The sequence below is a fragment of the Drosophila sulfurigaster genome, chromosome X, assembly GCF_023558435.1.
Source record: "Drosophila sulfurigaster albostrigata strain 15112-1811.04 chromosome X, ASM2355843v2, whole genome shotgun sequence".
NCBI classification, from domain to species: domain Eukaryota; kingdom Metazoa; phylum Arthropoda; class Insecta; order Diptera; family Drosophilidae; genus Drosophila; species Drosophila sulfurigaster.
Window position 1 is genome coordinate 29188141 of NC_084885.1, and position 12824 is coordinate 29200964.

Below are 12824 nucleotides of genomic sequence, written 5' to 3' on the forward strand. Positions count from 1 at the left end.
TAATTGGCTAACTCTACTCTCACTGCCATAACTATCAAATGCACATGACAGAGGAGAATCGAGTTCCCGATTAGATGCTATCATAATCAATCTATCGATTTCAATTATTCGATCAATTATACGGGCTGTCGTCGTGCATTCGCTTGTAACATGCTGTCACTGATGTGCCAAATAAGAATTAAAATCTATCGTACATTTCAAAAACGATTTGCACTTACTATTTGACACTTCAGGAACGGCTAGTTACCAGATGCGCTTTGCGTTTAATCGAGTTATCGATATCCGAAAGCCGTTCTTTGCTGCTGTTGTTGGTTTAAGCATTGGAATAGTAAGGCCCTTTCGGACTGTTATCTATGAATAGTTTAAAATGCACATAGCAGTCGAAAAGGGCCTTTCAATTCAAATGCTACTTATAAGGCAAAGAATTAATATCATTTTTGTGATCGAAATTGAAGCACATGAAAACTTAACCTCAATTCATGCTAGTACATCTGATTTTCTTCGCTTTGAGATGTTAAAAAATTAGCATTACGAATTTGTTAAACTATTGACTGCAAATTTGATCAAACTAGCTATAAAAAAAATAAATCTCTTTAAACAAACGGACACACGGCAAAAGATTAAACAAAAAAAAAAAACAAAATCGGATTAAAGCTTTAAATTTCTGCTTAATCGTCAGAATTTTGTTTTGCAATCGAAATGCGAAGTTTGCATGCATGTAAATATAAACGCCATATAATTGGATAGTCCAATGACAATGATGGAAGGACGACAGATCTGGCAACTATGTAATTTACATCACAACTTTAATGCAAATAAAACACACACACATACTGATATACACATGCAGAGTGGCAGAAGAGCAGCAAAAAATATTGTATATTGATGGCTTTGTTTTAAATCAACTTCTCTCTACGTACCGCCCCCTCTGCATGATGGAACCCTTTTTGGCTGTCTTGTTTGTGTGTGTGTGTGTGTGGGTCTCGTGCGAAAATGTGCCAATTTTAATTTGCTATGGATTTTCATCATGTTGCGCAGTTTTTGCACGGCCACTGGCCGCAACTGCCAGTAAGGGGGGCACAGGCGAAAGGATAACGACCCAAACTCACACACAAACACACCAGCACAAACTGCCGCAAAAGCCAATTTGCTTTGCAATGCATGCGACTCGGTGTATGTGTGTTTGTACATAATAATATACATGGAAACGAGGGCTGGCTGATCGATAATCGACTGCAGTGTTATCGCACAGCTTGATGTTATCGCAAGATCAGTGTATACATACATTTTTGTGTGCCAAAATGGCGGCACAAAGATTTTGGAGGTAACACTGACAAGCGCAATAGTGAAAAACGTACAGTGTAGTGAAAGTTGTGCTTAGTCGGAAATTTTTGTATGTCAAATAATCTGTGCCTACCCTCGCAAATACGTTTAAGCTGTATTTTATATTTGCGCACGTATGTGTGTGTGTGTGTTATATGTATGTTTACTATTAGCCGACGTAGTGCCACCTACGCCTACGCCTACATCACAACTATAGCGACCCCTCATCAATGGCGCCTCATATCCAAAGAGCATCCCTGCACCGCTCCGTCCGTTCCGCCGCTCCACATGCAATTGGCAATTTAAGCTCGCATGAATTATCGACAATCAATTATGGTTTCTGGCTATGGCGATTGCTTGGACATGAACATGGTTTTGGATGTGCACACATACATACAAATGTATATAGGTATGTATGTATGTATATAAATATGTGTGTATAGATGTGTATACATATGTGTATGCGGCGAGCTTGCATATGCCACATGCACATCTGGCCGTGTGTTTGTGTGTATGTTAATTAATCAAAAGCCCATCTATCTATCGATTGAGCATTTACTGACAGACATATGCAAATTAAAAGCATACAAGCAGCTCATTAATGTGCACTTGAAAGGCCCAGCAACAACAAAACGCAATAATATGAACAACATAAAATACCAAGAGCTGTTCAACTATTTTTATTTTAATTCTCTCTCTGTTTGTGTCCGATTAAATATTAGTGAACAGCAAGTTGCATTTAACATGTCGCCATGCCGTTTATTAACGCAATGTTTATTGACATTGTTTTGCAATTACTTCCAACTCCATTTTATTAAGTTGGCTGCGCCTCCCACACACACGCACACACACACACATCATGATCAAATTGGCAATTGGCGTTGCCAGATAATATTAATGCATATTGTTGATGTTGATGCCATTTTCCCGTCTCGAAAACGTGAATATCTCAGCGACTATTGTTTACACGATGAGATGTCCGCGAAATCGGAACTGGAATCGGCTTTCTGTATACGTATACTATAAGTAAATGTGTCACTTATCCTGTTTTGATGTTTGTTGCTCTTTGCAGCGCACAGACATTGATGAGAACTAATCCAATTGTGATATTGTCATTGGAACCGCTTTCATCAAAGGCGGTGCGAACTGCCCATGAAATATTTAAGGATATCAACAGTAAAACGATCAATATAACAATGGAATTATGACTTGGTGATCACAGATACCCCGACACAGAGCTGGAATAGAAATACTGGATATGGAGACATCTAAAATTGATATCTTTTGTGTTCGCCGATGTCGAGCTGGTCAAGTACTATTGCATTTGAGTTGGATCCCGAAACTCACTGTTATTGTTCAATATTGCATTTTTATACATAACAGTTGAGTGTCGTGATTCCAATTCAACTACAATCGTCAATGGATCACTTCGGTTTCGATAGATACATAGATGGATGTACTTCTTACGACAGCAAGTTTCGGAGGTTTCGTATTGTAACTAGCTGATGTTTGGATAATACAGTACGATAACTCGGAAATGCGCTGCGGTAAAATATGGCAATCAAACGCACACACACATGCAGACAGGCATAAACATGCTGGGACACGCACAGAAAGGCACACAATGGAGCTGTAAATAATAATATGTAATAGTGAAGGTTCCACAGCAACCCATGCCATCATGATGATGAATATATTCAATTAGACGCGCCATACAATCTGCAATATACCGGGACAATGGACGATAGCATAGACTCCTATAGACATCCTATAGAGCGTACGAATGGAATACACAACAAACAACGCATTTAGCTGGCACACGACTCGCTAGGCTGGCCAAGTTGCCACGCCCACGCCCACGCCATACGCTTCACACCATGGGACTAAAGGTAAGAGCTAATTGAACAATAAAATATGAAATTGTTGTTGAACAACAATATAAAAAAAAATCAACTAGAAGTAAGTAAGGAAGCGTTGGGAATGCTCGCAATGAAGTTACCCTGTCAAATTTTAAGAACTTTTTAAAGAACTTTATTCCATTTTTACGATGACAATATATTTTAAATTTAGTTAAGTTATGCTTGGATAATACTTTTATTTTTAAAAGATTTTGGGATCATTTGGAGAATATTTAGAAATAATATTTGTTTATTAGAGCTGCAATTCTAAAATGCTAGCTAGACAGGACTGAGAAGTCAGCGAATATTTCAGCCTGACCAGCAGTAATCGAATTAAAGTTTTTGATTTGATATTTCGTGGAATATGAAGAGCTTGTAGGGGAGGGGAGTGTGGCTGTCAACAAACGCAATGATTACATTTTCATTTGATAAATTTATAGATTGTTTGTCATATAGGGCGTGACCTACATACACACTCAAACACTCGCATAATGTCGCACAATTGGAATGAAAATTGGCAAAAGCTTTTCGCACAAGTCAAGGAGTAAAGTGGACAGGAAAGAGGGAAGGGAGGGAAGGGGCTGGCTGGTTATCATGTAGTGTCAAATTAGGCAGCTTCTACGGCAGGTCATAAAATTAGCACACACACAAGCCGGTTCGCTGGGAGTGCGAGGGAGAGAGAACGATGTGGCACGTGGCATGGTTTTTGACTTCTTTCAGTCGCCAACGCATTGTTGTTGTTGTTGTTGTTGTTGTTGGCCCAACCGGGTGTTCATAAAGTGGAGGCACGTGTCTCAATATAAATGGGGTGTCAAGCGAATAGGTTGCATGCACTTTTAGTCAAGTGAGCGACACACTCGGATGTGGCAATGGACACCTGCCGCATGCCGCATGCCACATGCCACACACAAACAAACAACTAAGACACAATGTCAGCACTTGGCATTCAAATCTGTCAACACTTTAAACAAGTTGTGTGATTCTTTTCGCTTTTCCGGAAATTCTTCACAAATTTCTTTTTACTTTATGACTAGACTTTCAATTGAGCTTTAATTTGCTCGTTCTTCTGATATTGCTTATTTTACAATTATAATCGTTTCAAATTTTCGTTTCGTTTTCCAAGCTTGAAATTCGGGTAGCTAACAAATACTTGATTATGAATTAAAATACTGATATGAGTCGGAAGTGTTTGTATTGTATAATAAGAACAAATTGATTGTTTTATATTTTTAACTGGAATAATTTGATTAATTACTCAGTTTTCACATGGAATCTTTGCAATCATGTCTTTGGTAATTAGTTTAGTTAAGAGTTGAGTTTTGGAATTAGTTTCGGTCAGTTGAGTTGATCATCATCTGGAGGCTCTTTGACAAAAGCATCTAATCAATTTTGAATTAAGCTGTAATGCGACTAATAAACCGCACTGCACGGCTGTGGCATGTGGCAAGCTGCGTGTGTGTGTGTGTGTGTGTGTGTGTGTGGAACACATGTACAAATTGATTTCAAATGTTGTGGCATAATTCGAGCAATTCATTTGATCTTCATTGGGCATTGTTGCTGCTGCTGCTGTTGCTGCCGTTGCTGTTACAATTTTCGATTTTCCCATTTTTTTTTTCTTTTTATTTTCAATTTTCAGTCTGTGAACTTAGCAAGGACTCATGCCCCAGAGTCCTTGCCTACTCGAATTACAAGCCCATCGACACATTTGGGAATGCCGCGCAGGCGAGGGGCATGGGCAGGGACAGGGGCAGGGGCATGCAGCACTGTTGCCACCCTCTGTGTGGCATGCAAAAGCTATTTGAAATTTCAATTCGTCTGCTGTTCGTTGTTGGCTTGTTTTGCGTTCTGGTTTACGCAGTTGTCCATCCATCTCCCCCTCAATCAGTGGGAAAGGGAAAGCAAGTGCGAGTGAGATAGGGACAGAAAGAGAGAGAGAGAGAGAATGAGAGTGGGAGGAGTGCAACAACTGTGCGCTTTAGTGCGACACCCCGAGGTGTTGACAACAGTCGCTGCAGTCACTCGGAATGACGAGGAGCTGCCACTTTTGTCTTTTGTCCGCTCTCGAGCAACAACAAATTGAGCATATGCGCCTTTGGATTAGTGCTGAATAGTTATTTTAGCATTAGGTCTAGCCCAAGACTCGTATTATGCCCATCTCAAATTCGGAATAGCTTTGGATTCATGCTTAGTTTATTTTTTTGCTTCTACAACTATTTATAAAAAAAGCATAATGAATGTATAAAGTTTTTTTTATAGCATAATCAAAACAGAATTAAATTCCTAATTCTTAATCAATTTTCAAATAACTATCGAATTTTAAATAGAACTTCATTTAAAAACTAAATTATGTTTAATGCTTTGCCAGCAATCAAATTGAAGGATTTATCTTTTACGCATTTTTACGTATAATGATCTCATGGAGTTAATAATCTTTTGCACATCAATAGATTTGTAGACAACACTCTTATTAATCGATCGATTATAATTGAATCTTTAGAAGTTTGTTGCTTATTGAGCACATCGTGTTGTACAATGACGGTTGCTAGGAATATCAAATACATCCGATAGCTACCGTTCAATGTACAAAAAGATATAGTCAAGTTATAAATCTCAAGAGCTCACAAAAAGTTGTAGAGAATGCTCGACTAGAGATACCCGCTACCCAATTTTGACAAAAATAATACAGCTCGATATTAAATACCAAATTAATATACTGAAAAAAAATACTGATATACCGAAATGTATATTTCATATACATATACTACTATATTTAAAATATATAATAGATTACAAAAATATTCTGATATACTGAAATCTATATTTTATGTGTACTACTATACTGAAAAATACTGATATATACTGAAATGTATATTGATACTACTATATTCAAAGGATGCCATAGAACACAAAAATATACTGATATACCGAAATGTATATTTGATATATACTACAATATTTAAAATATATAATAGATTACACAAATATTCTGATATACTGAAATGTATATTTTATGTATACTACCATACTGAAAAATACTGATATATACTGAAAGGTATATTTGATATGTACTACTATATTCAAAGGATGCCATAGAGCAAAAAAATATACTGATATACCGAAATGTATATTTGATATATACTACAACACTGAAAAATACTGAAATGTATATTTGATTTATACTACGATATTCAAAATATTCCATGGATCACAAAAAAACATACTGAAAACTATATTTTATATAGTTACTACTACATTCAAAATATACCATAGAGCACAAAAATATGCTAGATCATCAACAGAAGCAAATAAGACTTGGCACAATATCCTTGATACCCTTCTATGGGTATAATCAGTTTCCTTCGGTTGAATTCTATGCTCATTATTTGCTGTAGGGTATTTAGCGCGTCGTCTATGCTCGCGCATCATCAAAGAAACAACTTGAAAACCTGCCGAAACATATCTCAATTGTATTGCACTTGTGCTTAGCGCCGCTGGACAAATTTGTTGACAGCTAGCAGCAGCAATTGGACCACCATGCGTGCCAACATCGCCACCACCACCATCGACAGCAGCAGCAGCAGCAGCATCAGCACAACCCACTGCACTGACGACGGCACCACAACACAACACAACACAGAACAGCACAAGAGCTCGAGCTCGAATGCTTCATCATTTGCAATTATTTAGGCAATAATTACTATTGTGTCTTATGCTTACATTTTGTTCGCTCTGCACTCGAAACGGGGAGGAATGGCGAGGGTCGCAGGGCAGCAGGCAGGAACAGCACATACGGCTTGCAACACGCCCAAACGCCCAAAACTCCGACCAGAATTGAATCGAAGCCAACCCAGCCCATTTGCGTTGTCACCCTCTTGACTTAATGAGGCCTTTTTGTGCTCTTGATGGATTTTAAATTGTTGTCATCATCTCCATTTGTCACTCGCCTTGTTGTTGCTACTCTTGTTGTTGCCCAAATGTGGGTTGTTCGCTGTTCGTTTAACAATAGAGCCGGGAGAATCCGCAGGTTTAATCCTTAGTCAGTCGCTAAATGTGGCAGACTTTTGACACTCAAAGCGCATTTGCTTCAAATTAAATGATTAGCTTAGCGCTCACGAAAGAGACGAAAAATCAGCTTAGTGCATATTTGATATCGGTTTTTTTAGTCTGCTGTAACAATGTGTCTTCCATTTATGGGAAATGTATATTTGCTTCCGTCTGTCTGTCCGTCCAGCTATAGAATCGTGTCTATCTCTGAGATTTGAAAAGCTAGCGTCTTTAAATTTTGTTTTACTATTTGCTTTTTATAAAACGATTGAAAAACTGTGAAATTCACAGAATCAATTTCCCTATATAGAAAATAACGATAATTTCAAGTATTTTAATCATGATCTAATTTGGATTTCCTATGTATAGAGAATTGAGTTGTTAAATTAAAATTTTTCTTTCTGTTTTATTTTAGTTTTTTTTTTTAGGATTATCGGTATTAAAAAGTCAAGCATACTTGGCTTAAGATAATCCCAGCTTAATCAGATATTGACACTGTTTCACTTTTTTCCTTTGGATGCCAAAGCTTCAACACTTTTATATCTTTTAGAAATTAAATATGTTGTGCATATCTAAATTCACTACGCTGTAATTGTGTAAAGTTTTGATAATTTTAATTGTATTAAACAATTATTAGCTAAAGGAAGCCTGAAAGTGGAGAAGGGCAACTTGGGGGCAGCTTAAGTATTAGCGTTAACATTAGCATTAGGATTCGCTTAAAAGCTTTTGTCTTCCATATCCGAAGTACATTAAACATTTAGCAACCTGTCGTCGTCGTCTCATTGACTTTACCGCATTGCTGCAAACATTCCCGCACCCCATAAAAAGTGTGTGTGCAGCACTTGGAATATGTCACATCGCCGAGTTGAGTTGAGTTGAGTTGTTGTTGATTGGGTGTGCCAACCCTTGGCTGGCAACCCAAGCAGCGTATTGGCTTTGCCTTCAAGTGTGGGCATAGGCCTGAGCTTCGCTCCGTATCCGGGTCTGGGTCTTTGGCTCGAGTCGGCTCAGTCGCCCTTTTTGCAGTTGCAAATTACATTCAAATTATACGATTTTGATAAGAGGGACATTCAAAAGTTTCCAATTTCAAGTTGTGCGTACTCTTGAAGTACGCTCTCGCTGCCTCAGAGCTCAGAGCGGTCAGGTCCCGGTACGGCGAGGAGTTTCTCCTTCTCCTCGGTGAGCTGAGACTCGTTCTGGTTCTGGTTCTGGTTCTGTGCCAGCAAAACTTCTTGCTAAAGTTGTCGAGTGCGTGTGTTGAAGGAAAAGTGAAGCGCGGTGTGCGACGGAGCGACAACATAGTACGGACGAACGGACGGACAGACGGACGGGCAGCAGGAGGCTGTGCAAAAAGTTGACATATGTGCGCCCCGAGCACTTTTCCGGAAACAGCAGGGCGACATTTTTTCCCATTTTTTGCCGCCGCTGCCGCCGCCGCGTTGTCGCTGAGTTTTGAGTGTATCTTCGGCATCAAGGGACATGCACTTGATTTTAGTTTGAGAGTCCATGATAATCGTGTCGCTGTTGTTGTTGTTGTCTTGGCTGCTCTGCTGGCTCGTTGCTGGCAATACCCTGTTCGCATACAGAGCGGTAACATCGACTAGCATCATTAAAGTGTGGCGAAATTATGCTCAGTCAGTCAGCAAATCTAGATTGAAATCATGAGGTACCACCGCAAGGTCGCTTTGCAAATAGATTAATATTTCTCCTTATCGGGAATATTTAAATTGTGCACTTTATTAGGATCAGAGATTGTCGAACTCTTTGCTTTAATAATCAACCCTACAGCTGTAGGGTCTTTTGATAATTAGCCCTACTGCTGTATGGTTGGATAAGAAAGCTCAGACATTGTTAAAGTTGATGCTTATTAGAAAGTAATTAACCCTACTGCTGTATGGCTGGATAAGAAAGCTCAGACATGGTTAAAATTGATACAGATTAGACATATTAGATTAGATAATGTAGGCTTAAGGAACAGACAGCGTTTTTTATAAAAGGTTGTAGTTTCATTGCCTCAAGAAGTAGCCTTACAATTTGGAAGGTTGTTAAAATCTTTCATGAGTAATTTGAACTTAATACAGGGTAGCTGTTAGTCATGCAGACTCGAGTGATTTGCTTGCGCCTGACGGCAGATCCGTTGTCCGACGGTCCTCGGTTAAGCTTTCCTCCGCTCGCTCAAATTGTATGATTGAAAAATTAATGGACATGACCGACGCACGACGAAGCAGGCGAAGCGAGCGGGGAGCGAAAGGCAATGAACGAGAGGCGGGGGCAGGGGGGGTGGGGGGGAGGGAAGGCAGCAACTATTTGACTGTGGTTCCCAGGTAAAGTTACAGCCGCCAAACCAAAGCAAAATCCCCCAAACACTGAAATGCCTCTTTACGCACACTCTCTCTCCCTTCCTCCCTTTCTCATTCTGTCGCTGTCTCACTCCTCGAGCGGTGTGTCTCACTCTCACTGTCTGCTTGTGTATTGTAATAATATAGCAAAATGCAAAATGAAATTGAATTTTTTAAAATGATGCTAATTAAATCGAAAGATTTAAATCATTTAAACGTCGAGCTTAACAGCTCGATTCGTTGCCTTATTTTTCGTGTCAAAGGGAAAATATGAATGGTGAGGGGCAAGGGGAAAGGGGAAATCGCACTTTGATGTTGAAATTATCGTTATATCTGAACACATAGCTATTGTTGTCACTACTCGAAACGTTCGCTATTTATTTAATATGAAATTTAAAATTTATTTAAAATTATTGATTAATTTCCCTGCTTCGTGTTTTGAGTAGACAGTTCCTTCTAGCGGAGCAAAAAAATCTTATTTGATATCAAATGCAAGCAAATAAAACTTCTCTGCTCGCTCAGAGGAAATGCCCCCAAATGCTTGCTTGTAGACATCTCCTCCTAACGACCAAAAAAGTCCTATTTGATATAAGGGATTGTGCACAAATATTACTCCATTAATCGCGTATGACTTATGATCGCAGAGAATGGAAAAAACAAGAAGAACTAATTAAAGAATAACTTGGTTAAAATTTGGTAATGTTTTGTTTAATAATTAAAGACTTTAAGAGAATTGTTTTGAAGAAATACTTTTTTATAATAATTACCATATTGATGTAGATTTGATGTAGTTTTTGGCATAAACTTCTAGTGTCGAGGAATGAACAGATTTGTGTTTATAGCAAAATCCAAGCTCAAACGTCGAACACGAAAAGTAAATGTCTTTTATTAATTAATAGTCTCATAGTCTCACATTAGAAATATATACCATATAAGTATATGTAATAGATTTGTAATACTCCTTCAATAGTTCTATTATTCGGATTACAGAAAACTATTGAAAGAGTATTACAAATATTATTATTATATTATATCCTTAATATGCTCTAATGGATTTGTAATGCTCCAATGTTTTTAATGCTTTAAAAGTTCTATATAATCCGAATACTTTTATGTCTTTAATATGCTCTAATAGATTTGTAATGTTCCAATGTTTGTAATGCTTTAAAAGTTCTATATAATCCGAATACTTTAATATGCTCTAAAAGATTTGTAATACTCTTCAATAGTTATACATAAGCGGAATACTATTATATCTTTAATGTGCTATAATAGTTTTCTATAATCCGAATACTTTTATATCTTTAATTTGCTCCTCGAATAGATCTTTAAAGTATTTCGGTTGTTGGTAAAAGTTTTCTTTATTAAGTGTATGTTGTACGTTGTGTGCGCGCTTAAAGTTGTCTTCATATTATATCCCAGCTATTGCTGAGAAAAGGAGAAAGAGAGGGAAAGTGTGTGTGCGTGTCGTGTGAGCGAGAGCGATTATGTGTGTGTGTGTGTGTGTGTGTGTGTGTGTAAAAGCATCTACTAACTAATAGGCTAAATTAGACGACGACAGTCAGGCAGTCAGAATGTGCGAGAGAAGCGAGAGAGAAAGAGAGATGGCGAAAGAGAAAGAGAGAGAGAGAGAGAGAGGAAGCTAAGGGGAGACGCAGCGGCCTTTAAAAGCGTTTAAGCGCGACATGGAGAATAAAAGTGCGTTTTGCAATCAAAGTAAAAATGTGAAAAGCTCAACAAAAATGGAGGGAGTAAAAAAAGATGAAGCAAAATGGAGAAAAAAGTAAACGTGGAAGAAAGCTAGAACGACAGAACGAAAGAAGAAATGAGCTGCAAACGCGTAGACAGTTGTCAGTGGAGAGTGAAGAGAGTGGAGAGAGCCAAAAAAAAAGAAGAAAAATAAAAAAAACTTGACAGCGGCATCAGCTAAATGAGTTGAAGGACGACAAAGCGACGGGCAAAGCGAGAGAGAGAAACAGAGAGGGGAGAGCTTTGGGGGCAGAAGGAACTGCGGATATCAAAGCGCTGGCAAAATGGTGGCAGTCAAGGACGGTCAGGGGGAAGGGGGGGGGGAGGGCACTTTGTGAGCAGCCAACCATTTTTGTTGTCTACTCTCGCATTTCCTTCTGCCTGCTACAATTTTTTTAGCTATGCCCGCAACCCCCAAAAGCTTAGAAGAGCATGATAAGTTTGTGGCAAACAGCGAAATCCGTCTGTCTGTCTGTCCGCGCACATAAAAGGCAATAACTTCGTGATTACAAATACTAGAAGTGTCAAATTTGTTGGTGTCAAATTTATTATTGCAATTCTTCAAATGAATACGTAGGTTATTTGTTTACCTTTTTTTTAGAATACAAAATAATGAAAATATGAGTAAAACAAAAGTTATTTCCATTGCAATTTTTTTCCAGTTTGTTCGGGTATTTCACAGTCGGGCACACTTTTCTATAGCTTTCTTACATTCTATGTTGGTCTCTTTTTAATTTTTTTTGGTACTTTTTGTAGTCGTGGCTTGTTGGTTGATGTCCTTGTTGGGCTGCTGTTGTTGTTGTTGTGTGCACTTTTTGTGCGCCGAGCTATTTGGAATTTTTTAAAAGATGCTTTTAGCGGTAAATAATGAAAAGTTAAAAAGCCACATCAATGAGATACATTTTGCTTTCTTGCGTGCCAAGTTTTTCGAAGGCAGAGAAACGGGGGCGGGCCAAGGCATATGCCCGCCAGCTGCGTGTGTGTATGTCTGTCTATGTGTGTGTGTCTGAGTGTGTGTGTTGCCTAAACAACAACAGCAACCACTTGAGCGGGGCCATTAACATTTTTAGCCAACATTTTTAGCTGCTTTTAACTTTGCTATTTTCGATTTTCTATTTTCCCTGGCATTTTCATTTGCCATTTGCCCCATTTCCCACCTCCTTTGATACCCTTGGCGTCGGGTATTTGCTTGCTGTAAACCCAGCTGCAACTTCCTATCCGTCTGCCTGTCCGTCCATCTCTTGCCACACCCAGCATAGGCTCAGTTTAGCAACTAGTTTGTTGAGACTTCGCTTAGAGGATGTATTTTTGTCAAAGAGTCAAATGCCATATCGGTTGACTATAACATATAGCTGACATGGCGACAATTGATCGAAGTTTGATATAAAGTATTGATATTTTCACATTCTCCTTTAAATTTTCGTGCAATTGATTTACTAAATTCATAGCAACAATCGTTACTCTACATAAG